We start from the raw sequence: 10,000 nt of genomic DNA on the forward strand, positions 1-10,000 counted from the left end.
AACACACACACTGCGCGAGAGAGAAAGACTTCAGGGAGGCATGACGTCATGATGCATTAATTGACGTCAAAGACTTTCGACCATGACGTATTCTTCTTACGCGAGCTTTATCTATAGACTTGGAAACTACGGAATTTCTACCCGTCCAAAGCGGCCTTGGGTGGCGTTTGCTGAAAAAATGGGGGCGACTATTGCACCCACCGTATTTTTGTTAGTATGGTCCCAAGTTTTGGTGAACTTCCATCTCCAACTGTAGCACGTAGCCGGGCACAAAGAATCCTTCTTTATCATGTATTATTCGGTATGCACATTTCTCAAGTCGATTACAGTATTCACGACTTTCCGACCTTGACATTGTAGTGGGGGTCAAGTGGGCGTCGGCATCATTGTCCAATCAGAAATTTTGATGCGCTTCCGCTTCCTGTCCCGCCCAGTCTGCGCAAAAGAAATGGCGCAAAACTGTTTGCGCGGAAAAAGGTGATGAAAAAAAGAACACAACCTGGTTTGATAACCAAATGATTGCGATCTTGCATTCTAGCATCATTTAATGTGGAACAACGACACATCTGATAAACAAATAGCCAGTTTGTTACCAACATGAGAAACTAGGGTTTAGAATCGAAGCGGTAAACCCGGACGCTGTTTGTACACGTAAATCCGGAGAAGCTATCGAAGTAGGTGACATGTCGTTTCACTCCGAGTGTGCCAGCACCGGCCCTCTACCCGCCAAACCCCCACTAGGCAGGGAAAGTGGTTCGACCTTGCATGAATGCAGGGCAAGTTCGAGTTTGCTAGCTAAAATTGCTGCTAGTGCTTGCCTTGTCTAGATCTGGAACTTTTTCAATTGGATTTTTTCTCTCTATTATACTGGAATAAGTGGGTGCTTTTCTAGATCTAAGCATCGACCGAATTAGATAATGATGTTCCTTGCATTGCATTCTCCTAAATCTGTTATTCTAACCAGTTTGTTTAAGAATATAATTGTTCGTTTTTTGTTGATAAGCTTACAAGATTTTTTCTTTTTTAAGTAAGTGGTTTCACACGTACAACATGAGACCCACATGCACTAGACAATGGAAGTTGAGGTCCTCGTTCAATACCACAAATGCCAGTATTATACTTCAGACTCCTTTTGGAGGAATGTGTGGGGTTTGGGTGTTGAACTTGAAGTGGCAGATTGTTTGCACAGGTATGAATGTTCGTACGTTCGTACGTGCACGCATGTATGCAGGCATTTGTTTGTCAAGCGGGAACATGCAACATTTTGTTGACCGTATGTGAGTGCGTGTGTAATAAAACCAACGACAAACAATACAAAAAGCTCCAGCTCTGCTTCTTCACCAGTCACAGACGCATTGCGTTGTTCAGCTTTCCAGAAATATATTAACTCAGTCAGAACCGGCTTCATGAATATTTTATTTCAGGAAAAAGTCAATCGAATCTACACAAAATGCGTTGTTCTGTCTTTGAGACTGTACCACGTAATATTGAGCTTCTAGAAGAAACATGTCTGTGGCATAGTTTGACCCAACAGATAGAGAAGTCAACAGAGGTATTCTGCCGTCAGCAGCTTTATTGCTGTTTTGAATTTGATCTTGCATAATTTTATTACATAATTTTGCAACACACAAAGAAATCGTAATTGAATATTTTACGCAAAATTGAATAATTCGCAAACATGTTTGTATGAACAAATATTATTTTAAGAAAATATGAGTGTGAGGATGGACGTATTTTGAGTGAAGTAGCAGAAATTCTTTTTAAGTTCTTTAGCTACATGCACACGTTCTGTTAATTACGTTCTTAGCAGGGAGATCCAGATTAATAATACTGCTGTGACAGGTTGTGGTTTCCATACACACTTTGAATACAGGAAAACAAAAACAAAAACACAGTTAAAAAAAAATGTGCACATAGGATTAAATCATTAAAGTGTACAGAATAAAAGCAACATATGTACAAAAACAAATCTCGTGGTTCTCTTGTCAAACCCACTGTAGTAAGCACAGAATAGGAGAGAAGATTTTGGAGAAGGTGGCTTTACCTACTGAAGTAAATGATCAAGAGGATTCTAAGCATCCAGTGCTAAAGCTCTCAAATCACAAGACATACACACTTGTTGTGGCTATCCGAACTGTTGATTTAAAAAAACCCATACCTACAAATTGAAAACATCTATTACAAAATTATATATATTGTATGGATCTGTCTTTGTAAAATATACTGTACAGAAAATTTTAAATAATCTGCACAAATCTCGTGGTTCTCTTGTCAAGTAGTAGGCACAGAAAAAAAACCAAAAAAACCTGTGTTTTGTCTTGTAAATTATACTTTACTAAATGTGTACAGTATTCTAAGAAAAAAAAAATTCTTCCTTTTTATCATATCAATTGCCTCCCTTGAATTTTATTTGTAAAATAATTCTGAGAAAAAAAGCTTTCTACTTAAAAGCAGTGCAATCAAGAAAATGGGTACAACCTGTGTGTATACCTTTATTCCTTATTCTTTTTATTTAATTGAGGATGTCACTACGCAGTTTTACTGATTTAAAAAAAAATTCGCTTCAAATTATCTCCCTTGAACAAACACTTCTTTTTACAATTAAATTTTGTTTACACGAAGAGGTAGTTTTAAGGGTATATATACAAAAAAACAATATTGCAACCTTAGATGTATTTACATTTGGACTAATTCCATTAAAAAAAAAATCAAACTATAAATGATAAATTAAAATAAAACAGATTTTGAGGGCTGTACACAAGCTAATAGGATTAAACACGAAAGTCGTACCCAAGAATCGTCAAATACTTTTGCTAACAGCTATACTTAAACATAAGAAAATATGATCTGCATCTCTTGTTATGAAGATGATGGCACTGGTCCACCGAAGTGCATGCCATATATGCTTTACTGTGCGCTCTCCCTCTCAATGGTCTTTCTCTGGCTGACTCGATTCTGAGGAGATAAAAGAAAACACATTCAGTACAAGCTGTAAAAAATAACAACAAAACTAGTATTACTTAAAGTAGCTGCTGGTTTCTGAGTATTTGATTGAAGGCCCAATCCGACTTGTAAGAAGTTTGCCCGACTGTCGCAGATTTGGTCAGGTATGGAGTAAAATCATGCCTCAATTTGGTAACATACAAACTGCAATATTCTAAGGCTGTGAGTGTGAGAATACATCGGTGCCACTTTTTAAAAACTTTCTTTTTGTGTGTGCGCATGTTTTAGTGCCAAAAATGAAGAGGCCGAGTGCTCTCTCTGCAAAACTTGTGTGAAGCTTCAGAGCTCTATCAATGGTTTGAAAGAAAAAACATACTTTTCCATTTTTGACGTTCTTGTTCCCTTCCCTGTGAAATTTACTGTCCGTAGGTTACCGGATTTTGTTAATGTCCGTGAAAACCTCAACTATTCATTGCTGAGTGCCTAGTGATAGCTATCCCCCTCCAACGACCTAGCACTGCTGAATCCTGATTCTTCCCATTGTTTGATTCTGTAATGAAATTGTGTAGTTGGTAGTTATGTGAGCTTCTTCTTGGAGGGGGGGCGGGGGGTGCTGGTTGGTTGGGTTTTTGGGGGTTATTAAACCATCAGATTAAAAAGTAAGACTTCATTGTAATGTGCAGATATTTGTTCAGGTACCAACCATTTTCTATGTGAAAACATGTTGCTAACTAACATGAACCCAACCATAAAACGTGATGTAGGTGAGTAGCCCATCTAGAAAAAAGAACCTGTTCTAATTCGGAATTAGAACAGGTTCGTTTTTCTAGATGGGCTACTCACCTACATCACGTTTCATGGTTGGGTTCATGTTAGTTAGCAACATGTTTTCAAATTCTCATCAGGCAATCACGGCTGACACTAAACACAGAACAGGTGGGAGAGACATAATTCAATTTACTCACCTTCCTTGCATTGTGAGACTGGCCATATGAATCTGCTGAAGTAGTTCCTGCACATATTTAATCAAATATTCATCTTAATAACGTGTTAATATCGCTTGTTCTAGCAAATCAGACTTGACAGTTTTCTGATGGCTTGCACAATTTAAGAGCTTGCCTGTCCCCAATCATTACAATAAGAAACAACATCTAGTATGCAAGTATTTTCAGGGTATGAAGGTTTTAATATAATGTCGGTTCTTCTGGGGGCATGGAGAAACACCTTACACAAAGTAGAACATACACAACAAATTTCAAACAATTGAGGTCACACCATAGTTTTACTCACAAACAAACAACAGCAATACAATAAACAGTCTGCAAACGCCTACATGTTGTCTACACTAGGTATAAAGAAACAAAGAAGCACATGAAGACGGGCTTTGTCAAGTAGACCATTATAGCGAATGAGCAACAGCTGATGATCCAGACCACCAAATTGACATGATTTCCCCTTATTCAGTTTGTGATTGTAGTCATATTGACGATGCATGACTTCAATTTTTCAAAGTAAGTCTCTTGGTGCGTTTACGGATACATTCATTGTCACAATTACGACATGCTAATGTCTAACCTGGGTAAACTTCAATTCATGACTTTTTTCAAACTGGCATAGAAATTATGAGCATACCAGAATTATTTTCCTGTTAGACTGTCTTCTTCTTTTTCTTCTTCTGCGTTTGATATTCAATTCATGGCTGTCATATCGTCAGGTCAGTGGCTGCCATGAAGTCTGCAGTCTTCAGTGTCGGACTGTCAAATTAGATGATATTGTAAAGAAAGTAAGTAACATCTCATGATATTCTAACTTCAATTACATCACCTGTCTCACAGTCTGCCTCTTTAAAAATTAATGAATAATTTCAGTAACATAATTTTGGGTAAAAAATAAAAAGGTATGAGAAATAATCCTTACTTTTTTTTGTAATAACCCTCACCACCAATTGTTTTATTTCATTTCCATTTTAACAGATTTAGCACCTCTCCGAAAGCCAGAAATACACTTTAAATCCCACGCCCCCCCCCCCCCCCCCCCTCGGCCCCCCCTACATAAACTAATTAAATAACTTATTAAGGAAAAAAATCCTTACATCATAAAAAGTCAGAACCACCAAAACCACCCCGCCCCCCCCCCACCCATCCAATAAAACCTGAATACAAAAACACTTCAAAATAAAAAATGAAAACATTTAATTCCACTTACAAAATATAAAAGTTGTTATGCTTTATTTTCATTATCTGTTTACAAACACATAAATTGCTGTGCAAATCTTTTTAAAAACATCAATGCCTGAGACACCAGTAACCTGTTTATATTGTTGACCTTGTAGCTTTTCAGTTTAAGAGGCTGTTCTGGAATCTGCACTAAAGTCAAACATAACCATGAATACCGTGGGAAAAATATTACATCACCAAGACCGAAAAAATAACACCAACCGACACTCCTCACCCTTATTTCACCCACTATGCCAACCCAAAGACTGGAAAATAATAATCAAATACAGAATGAACAAAAATGCTTGATTTCATTTCTTCAATGATAAGTTGAAAATCTTCATTCTTCATAATAATGTTATTGGCATAATGTGTAATTGCCACAATTTACAGAGTTTAATTAAAAAAAATGATGCGATAAAAATCAAAGTGAAAACATTTGTTTTTATACTGATACCTTCTTTACCTTGTGGCTTGTGTGCCTCAGGTTTAGGAGCGGCTCAAACGTCCTCTGCTCCTCAGTCTGCAAGAAATTAAGCGATGGCCTGAAGGAGAATAGAAAAAGATCCTTTGTCAGCACCCTGTGTATGTGTGTGGGTGGGTGTGTTAGATAAATAGGCGGTGGGGGGGGGAGGTGCAATAGCTACCACGCCTAATGCAGTCTGCAAAACAAGTGCAACACTTCTACAGAGCTTTTATGATACAAAGCTTCAAATAAGAAACACATTACAATCAAATGAAAGCTGAGCCTGTCATTGCAAAATAAGGAATATACAACAATCCAGTGGCATGTAAAATATTGTTCCTTCAGAAAGATGGCTCTGACAGCAGAAACAATTTAACTTGAAGTTTGAGTCCAAAATTATTTCTCTACATTAGTGAACGTACTTGCAGTAATACCCCTCACACATGAACTATTCACAGACTGTGAATAACAGTGTGTTCCCAATGTTGCTTCCGTGTATCGGTTAGATCCATCTCGGTTAGATCCATCTGCAGAGTACGGATTGTCATCCGTTTAATATTAAAAAGGAAAAACAATCAGAACTTGTCATCAGTGATCAACCTACCTTGCAAGAGTGGGGTGAAACACTCACTTCCTGCCAACATGTCTGCAAAAAAAAAGAGGAAACAATACCAATGGAAGCTTAAAATGGTTCTTTTGTTCAATATGTGTACACGTGCTTCATTTCTGGGGTGAAAGTGTAAAATATATTGATGGATTGATAGAACAATATTGCCTCAAGTTCACCGCACCAAAAAATACTTATCAATCAACATTGTCATCACTCGATCAGCTATTCCATCTCTTTCATAAGTGTGTGTGTGATGGTGTGAGCGTGTGTGTGTTTGTGTACGTGTGTGTGTGTTTGTGAACAAGCGTTGAAAAACGTATGTTTACCTTGCTCTAGATCTACCGACTTTCGTAGGCGGAGACTTCTCTGCCGTGACAGCGGCTTCGTTTCCCTGGCAGAATTCAACATCTTGTACAGATCTGCCGGTGATTTTCATTTCCTCCGCTTCTAGAGTCACTTGATCCACAGATTTAACGAACATTGAATGTTCTTTTAGTTCTTGTGACGGAAGTAAAATCAAGGAATTAAGTGGGCATTCCTGAGCCCTCTGCTGGCTTCATGTCCACAAAGTAAATCGCACAAACTTGCAGGGTTTGGGGGGTAGTTTATTACTTTGAAGAAGAACAGCTAGTCGTCGCTGCCCGTTCAGCATTCTTCGCGCGACTTTTGTTTTGCAGAGGAAGGCATATATGCAGTTTTTTTCCTGATGAATGTTGCCAGGGTGCACAAACTGAGAAAGCATTCCCGATTTTCCACAATTTTCTACTTCTTTACAGTCTTTTGCACAACATGATTTATAACTGCCGGTGTACGTCTAATTCATGATGCCAACCAGCTGGGTCAAAAGCGGTTACGTTCGAGAAAATACTCGTTGAACTAAGTTCCAAACGAATGTCAAGGCCAGTTCTTGACTGGTTTTGAACTGAAGTTGGGCTCCAAATGAAAATAAACACTTCCTCCAGCTGCGCGACCCATTGATAACAACAGTTGGAACTGGTAGGAAGATGAACAGGTCTTGCGAACTGGCTACACACTGTTACGGTTCAAGTTTAAGTTCAAAGTAAACACTCAACTGAGGTTGCAGGTAATGGCGGACTTGACTTCCTTCATAACCAAATATCACTCTTCTGACAAAAAAACGCAAATGCTATGTTAAACCGGAAAATACGTAAACCGGAAAAGGAAGCGCATCAAAACCAAAATGGCAGCCCCCATGAAATCCGAAAGGTCACGGAAAAAAGTCGTGAATAGCGTTCACGGGATACCTCCAGCTTCGCTGGGATTAAGTAGATGTGCAACGCCAAGGCACTGCATACCCCAGCGAAAGACAAACCTCTCTCTCTCTGTCAAAGCAGCACCGCCCTGATATGGCCCTTCGTGGTCGGCTGGGCGTTAAGCAAACAAACAAACAAATACGCACATAGACAGTCGGACACACACACCTTTACAGACAAACACATATACACACTCATACAACAAACATACACACAAACTCATGCACACACACATTCACACACACACACACACTCTCTCTCTCAGTCAAACACTGACACACACACACACACAAATACACACACACAAACACACACACATACACACACACACACACACACAGACACACCCCAAGTCACACACACACACATACACACACTCACTCACACGCACTCACTCACTCTCTCACAAAAAAACTTACACACAAAACACACACCCATACGCACATATGGACAGACGGACAAACACCGGCACCGTTAAAAAACAACCACACCTACACGCACACACATACACTTATGCCCACACACACAATTACACACACACGAGTGCAGACTCATGCACGCGTGCGCACACACACACACACACAAATACACACACACACACCACACACATACGAGTAGTACAGACTCATGCACGCGTGCACACACACACAAATACACACACAAATACACACACACAAACCGTGACAGACACACACACACACACAAATACACACACACAAACACACACACATACACACACACACACACACACAAACAGTAACACTAACACATGAAATGAACACAAACACACACACTGCGCGAGAGAGAAAGACTACAGGGAGGCATGACGTCATGATGCATTAATTGACGTCAAAGACTTTCGACCGTGACGTATTCTTCTTACGCGAGCTTTATCCATAGACTTGGAAACTACGGAATTTCTACCCGTCCAAAGCGGCCTTGGGTGGCGTTTGCTGAAAAAATGGGGGCGACTATTGCACCCACCGTATTTTTGTTAGTATGGTCCCAATTTTTGGTGAACTTCCATCTCCAACTGTAGCACGTAGCCGGGCACAAAGAATCCTTCTTTATCATGTATTATTCGGTATGCACATTTCTCAAGTCGATTACAGTATAGCGTTCACGGGATACCTCCAGCTTCGCTGGGATAAAAACAAATTAAAAAAAATTTAAAAAAAAAGGAAAAATACTGAAAATAAAACAAAATACGGTTTATTTTTTTCAAAAATACGGAAAATACGGAAAATACGGAGAATTTTCATGCCTGCAATTGATTCAGAATCCTCCTTTCATATCTTCTTTCACAGATTGTATAGCAAACTCTCACACTCTTCAACTTTTCTTGTCGGTATGAAGAATATGAAGGTTTTCCGCTTGTCTTCCCTTTGCGGTGTCAACGATCGGCTTCATTAAAAAAAATCGAATTTTGATGAGAAAAACAAAAACACAAATTGAAACCACGGCGTGACAGTCTTTAGAATGTCTCGATGTTTTCATGGACGAGCGCCCCTTGTGTCGGAAGTGAAAAAATTGAAAATACAGTTATCTTAGAACGGCCAGTTCAAATGAATCAGAAGATAATTATGTAGAGAAGCAATTTCCCCTTCGTAGCAGTCACGTGTGTTCTGCGGCTACTGCTCTGTTGTCAAGATAAAATAGCTTTTCAGGTGTAAAACTTCATTTCGTCCCAATCCGCTTCAAGGTAATTGTGCAAGAGAAATTAATTATGAGGCCAGACAAAAAAAAAACTAGTTCACTGCCTTCATATTCGATTGTTGAAAATAATAAATTTGACTAGCACTCTGTCATTCCAAACGCTGAATGTTCTCCTCATCCTTTCCTTCGTGTCGCTAGACATAGCTACTGTATTGTACAAACAAATCCTGATATTAATGATGAAAATGGGAGTCCGATGTGACATTTGCGAGAAGTAACTCTAATGTTTGTTTGAGTTAAACAATCACTTTGCAGTCAAAGTGTGCACACAATTGTTTTATAAAGTTCTCGCTATTGAATCAGCCAGCAATTGTTGATGATGTAGAGGTTTTGAGATTAATAGTAAATACAAATGCTTTCACTAAGCCGGCGATTGACCCGTGTGAATAAATATCATTACCAGACTTTTTGGGATAGGAATTTTGATTTCGTCCGCATCACGGTGTTTTGTGTACATAGCTTCTCTATTTCCTAATTAATTGCTGCGTTTTCCGAGTTTACTGTCTGATTGGGTGTGTGTGTGTGTGTGTGTGTGTGTGTGTGTGTGTGTGTGTGTGTGTGTGTGTGTGTGTGTGTGTGTGTGTGTGTGTGTGTATGTGCGCGAGTGCGTGCATGCGTGCGTGTGTGTGTGTGTGTGTGTGTGCTGTGTGTGTATATATACGTGCGTGCGTGTCAGTTTGTGCGTGCGTGTCAGTGCGTGCGTACGTGCGTCTGTGTGTGCGTAACATGCGTTTGTGGCGGGGGGGGGGTGGGGCTCTTTGTGTGTGTGTGTGTG

At 39.4% G+C, this 10,000-nt stretch overlaps 1 long non-coding RNA gene across 1 annotated transcript; it reads right to left on the reverse strand.

Moving 5' to 3' along the window:
• Positions 1–2,727: 2,727 nt before the first annotated feature.
• LOC138955992 (uncharacterized) lies at positions 2,728–7,484 on the reverse strand. The gene is made up of 6 exons (XR_011452457.1): positions 6,562–7,484; positions 6,230–6,271; positions 5,626–5,704; positions 4,576–4,697; positions 3,909–3,955; positions 2,728–2,955 (listed from the first exon to the last, which is right to left on the reverse strand). It is a non-coding gene; the product is annotated as an uncharacterized lncRNA (long non-coding RNA).
• Positions 7,485–10,000: the final 2,516 nt, after the last annotated feature.

The sequence above is a fragment of the Littorina saxatilis genome, unplaced genomic scaffold (assembly GCF_037325665.1).
Source record: "Littorina saxatilis isolate snail1 unplaced genomic scaffold, US_GU_Lsax_2.0 scaffold_2411, whole genome shotgun sequence".
NCBI lineage: Eukaryota > Metazoa > Mollusca > Gastropoda > Littorinimorpha > Littorinidae > Littorina > Littorina saxatilis.